Source organism: Perca flavescens, chromosome 4 (assembly GCF_004354835.1).
Source record: "Perca flavescens isolate YP-PL-M2 chromosome 4, PFLA_1.0, whole genome shotgun sequence".
Lineage (NCBI taxonomy): Eukaryota > Metazoa > Chordata > Actinopteri > Perciformes > Percidae > Perca > Perca flavescens.
The window spans coordinates 6,840,238-6,853,075 of NC_041334.1; the positions used below are offsets into that span (position 1 = coordinate 6,840,238).

General features: G+C 37.8%; 1 protein-coding gene across 1 annotated transcript in view; it reads left to right on the forward strand.

Annotated features, from left to right (window-relative positions):
• Positions 1-4,723: 4,723 nt before the first annotated feature.
• Positions 4,724-12,838, forward strand: part of cntn2 (contactin 2) — an 84,849-nt gene continuing 76,734 nt past the window's right edge. Inside the window, exon 1 of the mRNA XM_028575679.1 lies at positions 4,724-4,926. The gene's annotated coding sequence lies outside the window, so the exon portion shown is untranslated. The remainder of the gene's footprint in view (positions 4,927-12,838) is intronic.

Sequence of the window (12,838 nt, forward strand, 5' to 3'; positions counted from 1 at the left end):
TTAACTTGCAGTAGAGTAGAAAAAACATTAACAGATTAATAGTAAGTAAGTAAGTAAGTAAAATTTATTTATAAAGCGCTTTTCACAGATAAAATCACAAAGTGCTGTACAAAAGAATAGGTAAAACAAACAATGTAAAAATGTATATACATATGTAAAATTAAAGTGACACTAATGAAAACCCATCAACCAAAAGCTTTCCTAAATAAACATGTTTTCAGATCCTTTTTAAAAGAGACAACAGAGTCTGCCAGACGCATGGACAGGGGCAGGGCGTTCCACAGTCTGGGAGCAACAGACTCAAAAGACAGGTCCCCTCGGGTCTTATAACGAGTCTTAGGGACTACAAGCAGGGTCTGGCCAGCGGACCGAAGAGTCCGGCCAGAGGAATACGGCTTCAAAAGGTCCAGGATGTACTGTGGGGCCTGACCGTTTAAGGCTCTGAAAGTCAGCACTAAAATCTTAAAATCAATCCTGAATTTTACAGGGAGCCAATGGAGAGCCGACAAGACTGGAGTGATATGAGACCTTCGAGGAGCACCTTTTAAAAGCCTAGCAGCAGAATTTTTAACAATTTGCAATTTGTTCAGGGCAGACTTATTCAGACAAGTAAAAACAGAGTTGCAGTAGTCAAGTCTTGTTGATATGAAAGTGTGAATTATCATTTCCAGATCATTTTTTGACAATATTTTGCGTATTTTATGTTCCTAAGATGATAAAAGCAATTTCGGACGAGCTGTTTTGAGTGTGTCTCCAAAGACATGGCTTGGTCAAACACAACCCCCAAGTTTCTGAGGCTGGATTTGACAGAGAGGCCCAGAGAGCCAAGGTGCTGTTTGATCATAATAATGATGAATTGTGTTGTGTAATGTTGAATGTGTGTTGTGTAATGTTGAATGTCATTGAAATAGTTGTTTCTTGCTAGTCTTGCTTTTTATTTAATGTAAAAATCAGTGACGAATATACATTTGGTTTAGATTTAGAAAATGTAGATGGTGCAACAAGGCAGGCCTGCTTAGTTATTTCGGGAAATGATTGTTAAGATTTAATATGTAACATTTCCTCTCTAACTGGGACGTTTTGGGACCGATTGATGGGAATTTACACAATGTACACACAGCGATTCTCTGGTAAGAGCAAATTACGCTTAACCATGTATCCAGCTAATTGAAATAGCTCACGTTACTGTATTGTGTCAACAGTTAACTTAATTTAATAGTATGTGCTGTTTTCTTTTGCGGGGTGCAAATGTTCTACCAAAACAAGTTCCTTCCCAAGACTATTTTGCAGAGCCCTAAGCTGGAGCTTAGCGCCGCCCAAGACGATTTTGATTGGTTTAAAGAAATGCAAACAACCCAGAGCATTTTTTCTCCTATCCAGGAATGTTGTGTGGTGTAGCCAGATCTTCCTCTAATACACTGTGGAGATAGGTCTGGCAATGCGAGACCAACCACCTGACAGCGATGGGGCTAGAAGGCGGCACGGGGGTGGCATCGGCCCCGACTGAAATATGGTATATGGTATACACATTTTCTTATAGTATAGAAAATGTGTATTGTATTCTTATATACATTTTGTTTAAAATAAAAACAATTGACATTAATAAGAATGTGATGTTTTATTTAGCAGAATTACATTGTGTTGTTTATCCTATCCAAAATTCCTTATATTTCTAAGCAGATTTTCTATGCTGTATTATGATTAAATGTCAAGGGCAAAATGACATTGACTCTTAATAATCAAATCACTTCCATGTAGCTGCTTCAGTTTCAGGATGCTGGCCCACTGTCACACTGACATGGCTCACTGGGACCCCTGCAAAGAACGGAGCCATCATTGATGACCTGTGCTTTTCCTACTACGACAAGTCAAAATGTCTGCTGTAGAAAAGGACTAGATATACCCCAAAGAAATGAAAAAAATCCCTCCCTGTTCGCCACAGGATTTTTATCCCAGGGAAGACCTTGTGTTTTACATCTGCAAAATAATGTCATGTGTTTGTAGTATTTCAGTTTCATTTCATTAATTATTTTTATTTCATTGCAATGCAGCCCTTCTCTGAACACTGGTCATTGATATCTGCATCTATTTGTTCTTCTTTTCGCAAAAATATACCGTCCAGTTTGTTTAATACTGACACGATAGCGGCTTAAATATGTTCTACATCAGCTCAGAGGGTGAAATATGAAATTATAGAAACAAATCTGTGCTTACATCTCACACAATAATCAATCACTCAACAGATTCCACTGTCATGCTGTCAGTGACATTTTTTAAGACCATTAGTTCACATTTTCATGCATTCTGCAATCATAATCTAAAGTTTTTGGCTCAGACAGCTACTACAAGCCAGAAAGCTAACATTATGCTAGCAAGATTTGACTTCAATAACATTATGTACGGTTGACAATCAGTTAATATATTTTGACAGGACAAGCTATCAGCCATGTCATTTTCCCCAAAACAATATCATGATTTTCACGAATGAATCCAGGACTTGTACTGTGATGTATTTTTGTTTCAGCCTAATATTAAGTTTTTATTTTTCAACCACTGCCAATACCAAAATGTCATGTCATGTCATGAATTTTGTCAGCTATTTTTCTAATGTAGTCTTATTCCTGTGTTAAATATATTTTCAGATAACATTAAACATTTCAGATAATCTATTTTCGCCAAAACGTTTAGATAACAGACACTCAACTGTCCTACTCTAACAACAGACATGTGAACTAAGCACAGACTCCATTTATGGACTAACTGCAGTGCACGAATGACACAAATTAAAAAACACACATATATAGGCTATGTATAAACTGTATAATAATAATAATAATAATAATAATAATAATAATAATAATAATAATAATATGGGGCGCCCTGGTAGAGCGCCCTGGTTGAGCGTGAGCCCTTACCGCAGTGGGTTTGAATCTTAGCTGGGGCCCTTTGCTGCATGTCATCCCCCCTCTCTCTCACTTACCCCTAATCTCTCCTTTCCTGTCTTCAGTTGTCCATAAAATAAAGGCAAAACAAAATAAAATAATGATCTATATATATATAATATATATATATATATATATATATATATATATATATATATATATATATATATATATATATATATTTTTTTTTTTTTTTTTTTTTTTTCTCTCAGTTCTGACAATATTTGTTCCATGTGTAAATAAGACTCTGAAACCACAGAGCATTTTTATGTGTTTATTGATTGACTGGTACACCATCTCATATTAGAAACAAATTATTAATGGCTAAAATGAATTTGAAAAAAATAGTTGCTTTAATCTCATTATGAATGTAATGTAGGTCTATTTAATAGTAGCCTAATTAACATTAAAGCAAATTGTACATACACAAAGCTAAATGCATGAAAATCCAAAAAGTTTGTAAACTGAATCTTAAATTAAACGTTCTAGAAAAAACTAAGACCATGAAATTGTTTGTCACATTCACATACCGTACGTTACCGTATTAGCTTTACTACTTCACCTAATTTACTTTTTGGATGTTAATGTTGTTTTGTTATTGTTGTCGTTTACATGCAATATAAAAAGTTAAATAGCCTAAATATAAAAATAGACCTATAGGATATAGAAGTACATGTGCGTTGATATTATAATCCCGATCTTTCACCATGTAGGGTTTAATTGGAGGGCCGGGGTCTCTTTCTCCTAGATGGTCCCCGGGGACCAGGGGTGTGGAGCGGGGTAGGGAGCAGCACCTGCTCCCTCTGTGCTTCACTTCCAGGGAGCCGAGGCGCGCACAACAAAAGGAGATGCAAGCTGACGCCACTCCAACAATAAAGGTGCTGCGTCAAGCTCGTTGGGCGGAGCAAGAAAATTACCGGAAGTAATTCGGTTTTACTTTCAAAATAAAAGCTTTTAGTTAAAGGCTCTGCTCAATGACCATCCTATTAGTCTTATTTGATTTACAATAAAGAGGTCCCCTTATAGCTCATATAGCAACATAACACTGTAAAAAGTATACGCACTGAAAACCAAAACTGGTTGATTTATTCGTTGTTGTATTTTTTAAACGCATAGCTTGCAGTCAGTGGTGTGGGATAAGCTTGAGAAGAAAGAACAATTTGAGAAGTCCTTGGCAAACATTTCACTTGTTATTCACAAAGCTTTGAACTTCGCAAAAAAAAACAACTAACTAAACCTTAGATAAAACAACCCAAATGTGCTGTCAATATTAATACATAGTAAGACGGAATACAGCACACATAATTGCTGTAGGCTACTGTTACTAATGGGCTTTAACTGAAACTCAAGCATTGCCACACCATTTGGCTAATTGATTGCAAATACTGTTGTGGAGTTTTTCAAGATAGTTACATGCTTCTGTATTGACAGGTATATATTTCATATTATTAAAAGCATATGTGATCGACTGGCATTCCCCTTTAATGCTGCATGAGGCTACAACACTTTAGTAGCCTACACATGCTTAATAAACAATAATGTATGAATAGCCTTCTCATGAATGTAGCTTTGAAAACATTTCAGTGGAAATTATAAGACTGACCAATTGGTGTGTTTAAATTATAAATGATTAGGCAGGCGTTTTATTGTCATACAGAGACCGGAAGTTCTTTTGCTGTATTTTTGCGGCTTTGAGAGAGAGAGAGAGAGAGAGAGAGAGAGAGAGAGAGAGAGAGAGAGAGAGAGAGAGAGAGAGAGACTCTACTAAAATTTCAAGAGGAGAAGAGAGGACAGCGCATCCACATAAGGAAGGTAGAGAGAGAAGGAGGGGGACAGTAACAAATCGCTTCTTATCATCCGAGACACGGTGCTGGTGTGACCGACGTAGCTAGCAGCATCACCTCGCCTCCTGCGGACCTGCGCATCATCCGCGTCTCCGTCTCGCAGCTGCCCCGGGAGAAGACTACATCCGAATCTCTGCAAGGTAAACAAACCCACACCTCTCGCCAAACACTGTCTTATTTATTTAATTTTCCATGTGTTTTTTTTTTCTTTTTCTTTTTTTTGCTCAATAAGCGCTGAAAAACAACGAGAGATGCGGGATTGGGAACGTTGAAACCTCGGCTGTTTCACCAATAGCCTACAGTATGAATGGGTATCCCGCTTATTAGTATTTTTGACGCAATAGCTCAAGTGTAACGTTACATTGGACAGACCCAGCAGACGACGAGTAGCACAGTTAGCGTTGCAAAACGTGTTTTCCCTAACGTTAAGCTGCGAACGTTACGCCAAACTTTACAATACATTTGGCAGTGCAATTAAATTTGGCAATTTAATACACCTCATACCATGACTTCGGTGCTATTCTACATCGGTATTCTACGTTCGCACCCAAAGCTGGCTAATTCCCATCTTCTTACCAGTTTTGGTGTGACTTCAATAGGCCTACATGTGATGTGACAATATACATATTCATGTTTTCAAGAGCCCTATGCATGCTGGGAGCATGCTTTCCAAAAATCTGAATCAGAAAGAAAGAATTTTATTGCCAGGTAAGTAGTAGGCTACTTACCAGGAATTTGTCTTGGTTGATGGTACATACATACAAAACATATTTAAACAACAAAATGAAATAAACAAACAATACATACAGAAACAAATAACACATACACCTAACTATACAGCATTAAGAAAAAAGAGGCTGTGTAGCTTTAGTGTAGGATGTGCAAAGTGTTGAGGGGTGTGCAAAGCTCAGGACATATATATATATATATGATATGCAGAGGACAGGATGTAGGATTAGATTCAATGAGACCAATGGAGGGTCTTTGAGTTTGTGTTTCACTTTAGTTGAATTCAATATGAAGGCTAAGATCAAGATGATGTGTGATGATGTGAGGTGCATGCATGTTACAGCATGGGAACATTTCTTTAAATTCAGAGAATGGGCTTCTAGTTACACACAAGATCATCCACTCCCCCGTGTGATTTTAATATATCTGTTCTAAGGCAATGCTTTAATAATTATCACTATAATAATTCTGTACTGCCCACCCCATCAGTGACTTATCCACTGTATGGAGTTGGCAGCTATATTCTTTGCTATACGTTCCACTCATATGAACTTGTAAGACTCAAGAGGGTCTTAAATAATGTCTGGAGCTCTGACACGTGACAAGATTCGAGTTGAAGGATCGGGTCATTACATCTGTGCAGTAATCACATAATGTTTTGGCAGCTGTACTAATGAAGGCTGTGTCTATATACAGTTTCACCATTTCCCTTCTACTTATAATGCACTGTACACAAATACTGCTCTAATGGGTGTTACACTTTGGTTCACTACTATAATAGATTTGTGTTTATATTCTGGCATTAGGTGTTTGATCACTGGCATCAGTGATGTTTTTAATGTTAAAGCTGTTGAATGTTGCTGTAGGCTGTTGTAAGGACAATTATTTTCCCAGGTTAGACTTTAAGGACAACAATTGAGAGTCATTTTTATGCATTTTTTTATAGCCATTTAGATCTTTACACTATTAAACCGCCAAGAAATCATTCACTCATCATGAGTCATATTCATATTGTACTCACTCATGTACAGTACATGCAGTTAACCAGAATTGAATGATTCATAGTTTAGATATCAGTGAGACAGTGAGAAGTGAGACATCATACCCTAACTATGCAGCAGCTGGCTTGTCAGATCCTAGAAGAATAAGCAGTGCTTATGAAACACTGTACTCAATGTAAAAAACAACGATGCAAAGCTGTAGAAGACGTGTCGAGTGATGTTATAAGCTTAGAGCTGTCATTTAGAGTTTGGCAGTGTGTGATAGTTTAATACTGTGACATGATATACTGTAAAGGGGTAGGCAAGGCTGCAGGATGTTGAGTTGCAGAAATGAAAGGTGACAGTTAATGGCTACCTTTAAATTGATGCAATAATTTGACCAATAATCTGGTTTACGTATCACCCATTCTTATTGTAAGTAAAGAAACCTGAAATGGAGAAAAATGTTAACTGCATTAGCACGATTGAACTTAAAGATAGTAGAAGTTGAGGATGTCTTCTTCTGACTGGGAAGATCATGATGTACATACCTTGTGACTTAATCCTGACATAATGAGATCATTGTCAATATTTACTTTTTGCGGCTTATACTAATTCTATTATTTTCGAATCAGATGAATCTTGAAACGTTTCCCCCTTTGTTCGGTTATGTTTCACTTGGAGAAAAATCCAAGCGAACCAAAATGCATCACCACCAGCGCTTATTAGTCAGATGTGTCTGGGGCGGGAGCAATAAAGTAAATACAGGAAGAAGGTTCTGTGTTCTAGACTGGTGCATATTTCTTGCATCTCCATGGTCAAACCAAATCATTTCATTTAAATCATTTTACGGGCATTGTTGACGTCTGTCTCCAACGTTAGCCGCGGCTGGTTTGACCACAGAGATGCGAGTGATGGCGAGCTTGACCGCAGTCTCTTCCTGTGAGAGAAACCTTGCAAGCTGCTATATATTGCATGCGCTGCCGCATCGCAGATTGTAAAGCCAGGGTTTCCCCTAGGTTTTTAGAGCGTTAACACTCATTTGCATACTAGTGACGTTATCGAGCAATTATTTGCATAAAGCTTAGTGGTTGTCAGTTGCAGCGAAGGAAAGATCACTAAAGCAAAACTTGGAGGAGCAGCCTGTCACATTAAGTAATTAGCATCTGGCTTAGGACCCTTGGTGATCACTCGTTTGAGACTGTAGTACTTAAACCTTGGAATGCTCTGCCTCCACCCTTACGATCTGCTGTATCTGTGGACTGAAATCAGATAAAAGACCTACTTTTTTAGAGAGGCATTTGGTTTACCTGTCTGCACTTTGTGTGTTATCATGTCATTTTAATTTTGTATTGTGCTTTCATGTATTACGTCTTCTTGTATGTTTTTTTTATGTGATTTTATCTGTGAAAAGTACTTTTTATATACATGTACTTACTTACTTGCTTACTTACTTTATCTGTCTTTTATTTATTAAGTCCCTGACCCTTACATCTATATTACGTGCTACTCTGCTGCTCCACGTCTCCATATCAAGGCTGCTATCGATCAACTGGTGGAATGGAGCAGACTCATCTATGGTTCATATGACATGATTTAAGCTCGGGTGGAACAGTAAAGCCTTCTCAAACCTTTCTCATTCATAGAAGATTTATGTCAGTGTGCCCAGCTTGCTCAACAGCTCTTTGTGTTCTAATAGGCGGTGTGACCAGAGAGGTCAATCCCTCCATCCCAGAAAGATATGAGCCACATCACCCTGTCATGACTGCTGAACCTCTGTGCTGCTCCAAAGTGTCAGATAGATGTGGAGATATGGAGCTGGCAGAAGGAGAATTCTTTGTTCTGCTCATAGAAATCTTACTGATAGCACATCTATAAGGGAAACAACAACTTCTGGAATGTGAAATTCCACAGTCAAATTCCACAGTTTTTTTTTATGCTTTTATAGTAAACAGATGGCATTTATACAAATTTGCACCCCAAGAACAGCTTTTGGCTGGGTACTTCAGTGCCCACTATGTTGGTTCATGGTGTGTTAACATACTATAACTTCAGATCCAAATATGTCTAACAGCTGCAATGGCGTTCAACAGTGACAGAAATTAATCATAGAAATTAGGAACAAATTACAGGGGAAAATACACTATTCAGTGTTGTTCTCTCTAGCAAACTGTCTATGCACAGTAAACAATTGATTTGATTGGCTCAATTGAGTGAAGGAGTTATATAGCCATGACTGCAGGGAAATGAACTTAACTGTTCACATAATACAGTAACGTGAGTTATATAAATTAGCTTAATACATGGTTAAACCTTGTTTGCTCTTACCAGTGTATCTCTGTGTGTACTTCGTCCACAGCAATCCCACCAATCGGTCCCAAAATGTCCCAGTTAGATAGTAAATGCCGTAATCATAATAATATTTTTACAATCATTCCCTGAAAGAACTAAGCAGGCCTCCCTTGTTGCATGATCCAATTTTCCTTCAAAACTGGAAATCTTTCGTGTGTAGCTTGCTACCTCAAAATTTGGTTGATGTTTCCTGAAGACAACAGAGTTTGAGAATGACAACACACAGAGAGCAGAAGGTGAGGGGCAAAGCCTAACATCCAGCACAGATGTCAGGCTTCCTGGAATTGTACTTCCGTTGATCCAGACTATACAACCCGTAAAGCATTTAGGATGTGGATTGCTTGGGATGATTGTATTTCAAGCAGAGCTGTAGTCTATGAACAGTCCCTGGGCGTAGGAGGCAGGCGCCTTTAGATGCTGCATGCCGTTTTGGGCCGATTTGGGCAATTTACTGCCGAGTGGCGCTGTGAAGGGAATTACATTTCAATAACATGGGTGGGAGGGGGACACGGACGAACGGCACACGCTGTTTGTTTAACGTTACGAGATTAATATATGGCAGTTAGTCTCAAAGAAAACTAACGCTGCACCGCCAAAATGGAAATATCAAGCAAACAAAATCTTTTTAGAGAAGAATCAAAAATGTATGTCAGTTGGCAGGGCATAAAATCAGCATCTGTTGATCTTTATGATTAAATACTTTGTTTAATCGAACTATGACCTTAAAATTAAAAGTCAAATTGAATAGTGACACTCCTATTATTTATTATCAATAATTTATCAGATATTTATCACAGGTCACTGTTATAGCAACACATTTATAATTTGGGTTACTTAGTACCGATGTAGTTTTAAAGTAGTGCCACCAGTTTTTTCACTCATACAGTCAAATATCTCAACAGGGTGGATTACACTGAAATTGTTGTGTTCCCCACATGATGAATTGTAATAACGTTGGTAAACTTTTTATCTAGTGCCATCAACAGGTCTTTATTTGTCTGATACTTTGGCTTGTGACCAAACACCTGCAAACTAATTTCATTCCCTTCAGACTGTTTCTTTATGGTGCTAATTAGCAAGTGTTAATAAAGCATTCTAACAAAGAATAGTGCAAAGAATCAAATATCAAAAACAGTATTACATAAGAGTTGAAAGGTATGCCCTTTAAACATGTGCATGCATACAATGTGCAAACTGCTGTTAGGTGTGCAAAATGAACGTCATTATGAGTTATATGGACAAAAGATGTATGCATGTAAAATGTGGTAAATTGTGTTGGTGCAAACTGTCTGAAATACCTTATACTTAATACTTATACCCATGTTTTACTAAAGTAACATTGGAGTTGTTGGTTGATCACAAAATACCCTTTAAATAACATTAAAAACCTGACAGTCAGTGTGGATTTAAAATAAGAATACATTAGTATAAGATACTTGTCTCTGTCTGCCCAGCTTTTGGATTTGATGAATATTTGATGGCTGATTGCTTGAAAGCTTTATCTATTGCTTTTTCTCTTGTCTGTCTGTTCACACACACACACACACACACACACACACACACACACACACACACACACACACACACACATACACGCACACTGTCTAGTCTACATCTTCATGAATATCTATTGCCCTGGTACATTTACTGCATGTTTGAACTCTTACAGTAATATCTGCAGTGAGAGGCTGCAGAATGGGCTTCATCCAGAAACATCAGCCAAGTTGTGGTGTGAGATCATTCCCTAACTTGCCTTTTTCCTGTCCGACTTCACAAAGACACACTGTCAGACACCAATCCAAACAAAGTTTCACACAAACAGATTCAAAATCCGAAAATGATTTATTGCCAAGTAAGTAATAGTTACAAGGAATTTGTCTTGGTGGTTGGTGCATACATAAACATATAAAACATTACAGTTTTTTCCGATTGCTAAACGACAGTGGGCACAACTGCAGTCACTTGTGCAAAACTCAAACTACAGTCTGCACTACCAAGAGTCACCTGAGCTAAACAGTTCACATCACCTGCAAAACTCATTCAAAGCAACACAACTCTTAACACACGTCTCAAAACAGGCTCAGTGCAGCCAAACACTATGCACAATCCTCACTGAGATAACACACACTGTCACTCAGAACACACTGAGGGTAAAAAACTAGCGTCAAACACCAATACAGAAATTACAAACTTTTTCATCTTTACAGTTTGAACAATTTGAGTGACTTGTCACTACTCAACAGTTTATTTAAGGAAAAAATATAGATTGTATAGCATACCAATTTTTACATAAGGTAAACAAGAAGCAATGAAAATCAGCAGTTTTTCTTCAATAAAGTATTTTGTCTCTAGTAATTTATGGAATTACTGGGGAAAAAAAACTAAAGGTACATACGTAACAGTACCAAAGAATAGTGTGACTAATCCTGCCTCTCTCCAGCATCATGTGGCAAGTTTTCTTAATCACATTGGATGTCTGCATCATCTCTAAATACAAATGAATGTGGTGTTTCTATTGCTTTCACCGCCATTACTTTCTGAAAAACAGTAAGAACGCAGCTTTACTATTGTAAAGATATAGTGTTTTTCACTTTTTTATAGCTGTGTACATAACCTCAGACATCTTACCTGGACATATTGGTATCTTTGCTCTTTTACCTGTTTCTCTCAAACAGTACAGTGTATAATTGTTTCATTCTTATTTGGTGTTTGTATATAAAAAAAGGCTTTCTGAGCTTTCTCTGTATAAATACCGTATGTTCACTAACTAGTCTAAAACAAGACACCTGCTTAGGCTTTCAGCTAAAATTGCAATCAGCAGTGTTTGATAGGCACCAGACTGAAATCTATTGTTTTGAATGTGTGGTTAACAGTTTTGACAGCAGTGTGTTAGCATTTGAACAAAGTGCTGTAAATCTACAGTGTTGTGCACGTTGTGGTTAAAGTCATGGGATAAGTGTGTAGAGTTTTGAAAACTGTGTTCAAGCAATGAAAAACGAATTAGAGTTTGGTCCACGTGAATTGCTGCTGTGCAGACTGTAGTTAGAGTTTTACACATGTGACTCCAGTTGTGCCCACTGTCGTTTAGCAATCGAAAAAAACTGTAATATGAAATAAACAATAAATACAGAAACAAATATATACAAAATAGCTGTTTAACATAAGAAAAACTGAACTGAATTGTTTAGTGCAGAATGTGGAAAATGTTTTAGGGATGCTGGGTGCAAAAAATTTGGGATATGTAGTATGTGCAATGGTAGTATGTGCAATGGACAGGTGTATAGTCCAGGATGTAGGTTCATGCAAAGTTTGGGGAGTAGGGGTTAAGCGTCTCTGTCAGTGGGGGTCCAGGGCCTTGTTAATGAGGCTGACCACAGAGGGGAAGAAACTGTTTTGTGGCGTGAGGTTTTGGTACTGATGGACCACAGAAGAAACTCCAGCCTCTGCTGTTGGGGGGCTGTAGGTCTGGAGCTGGAAAATGGAGTCACGGGGGGATGGTATACTTATAATGATAACTGATAATGTCACAAAAAAGTGTATTCTTCTTCAATACAATATAGAAGCAAAAATGGCAAACACCCAAAGAAACTGCTGTTATTCATTATGTCTTGACAGAATAGAAGAATCAGTGCCTCTGTAATCGGCTTCCATCATCACCTGATTGAAGCAGAGTGAGGTTCACAGATGGAAACCAGCTCACTGTTTGTTATAAACTTTCTCAAAATGACTTTTAATTAGAGCTGAGTGTATATCCTGATGTGAGTGTGGATGCAGTGTGCACATAGTTGGTTCGTCTATATCTCTGCGTATTACATATTATAGTTTGGAATAGCATATGAACACTGTCATGCAGTCGTGTACGTGTGTGTGTGTGTGTGTGTGTTTAGTGTCTGGGATGACTTTCTGGAAGGCCGCTGGTGTCTAGGAAGTGTTGAGGCTGTAGATAGAAGTCTTCCAGCAGCCTAGGTCCAAATTAAAACTCAGTGAAGCG